Genomic DNA, 1445 nt, shown 5'->3' with positions numbered 1-1445 from the left:
TAATCATGAAGTCTGCAAGTTTTAATTTCTGAACGTCTAAAGGTCACGACGTAACCGATTTGCGGTTCGCGGTAAGGAGGACACACGCACACACCAGAGAGAGAGAGAGAGAGCGCGAGAGAGAGAGAGAGCCGGAGAGAGAGAGAGAGAAGAGAGAGAGAGGGGGGGGACAACCCGCTGTCGCCAGGACAGGATAGTACATACCACGGCATTTGTCTTGCACCAGTTGTGGAGCACTGGCTGGAAAAGAGATAATAGCCTAATGGGACAACCGCACGAGGATACGACCCTAAACCGACCCCACGCATCAAGCGAGCGCTTTACCACTCGTTAATAACGTATCCACAAACGGCCATCTCCATGTATTATTCTTCTTTTTATTCTAACTAACCACTCTAAATTTTCATGAACTATTACACTTTATTTGATTTGTAGATTATAAAGAGTGTTACTGCATATTTCAGAAAAATAGTAAATAAAGGCAAACTCAGAGACAGTGTTTTACGAATCGTTCTTTATAGGTTGCCGTGGTATGTACCTATATATATATATATATCATATTAATATTATATAAACCTGGTTAATTAGAATAACATATTCAGGGTACCAGTTATTATCCAAATTAATGTCCCTTGTGAAATAATTATAATTTTTCACTAGCTAAAAGCTCATCACAAGTGAAAATGATTTCATTGGGGACATAAATTGATAATAACTGGTAACTCGTTACGTGTATATCCGCTATTTATTGCACTAACTGTTTTACAGAAGAAGCTTTATAGCGGAGCCACAATGAGCACCCCTTCCGTACGCCCCTCCATGGGTCTCTATCTGTTCTACGTTAGCGTGTCCCTTGTGGAGAACTGCGGCGCAATCACATGGCATAGGTAGTCCACTAACAATGTGATGATACATGATACTGATGTGAATGGTGGGTGGTGATGGGGTGATGAATATGATATGATGGGTGGTGGTGGTGGTTATTATGACCCTGGTGCTGATGATGCAATAAGATGATGGATGTTGGTGATGACCATTGGTGATGATGATGAATGATGATGGTGGTGATGACCATGGTTGATGATGATGAAGATGGAAATGGTGGGTGATGACTCATGGTGATGATGAGGAGGATGGTTGTGTGGTGGTGATGACTATGGTGATGAATGTACTATGGTGATGATGATCTTGGTGATGACTATGGTGATGATGAGGAGGATGGTGGGTGGTGGTTGTTGATTAATGACCATGGTGATTATGCCTGGACATCATGTTGCGGGTTTTTTTTTTCCTCCAAGATTACATCAGAAGTACAAATAATTCTGAATCCAATAGCTGAATCATTAATAAATCAATTGCTCTACTGGTGTCTTAACTTTAAAAGGTAGGGTTCAACTCAAACAAGAGCCTTTTTTAATGGTGTTTGGCAACCTGCATTAACCCGG

Source organism: Gigantopelta aegis, chromosome 11 (genome assembly GCF_016097555.1).
Source record: "Gigantopelta aegis isolate Gae_Host chromosome 11, Gae_host_genome, whole genome shotgun sequence".
Classification (NCBI taxonomy): domain Eukaryota; kingdom Metazoa; phylum Mollusca; class Gastropoda; order Neomphalida; family Peltospiridae; genus Gigantopelta; species Gigantopelta aegis.
The sequence above is the reverse complement of the archived record's forward strand: the minus strand, read 5'-3'. Positions refer to the sequence as shown.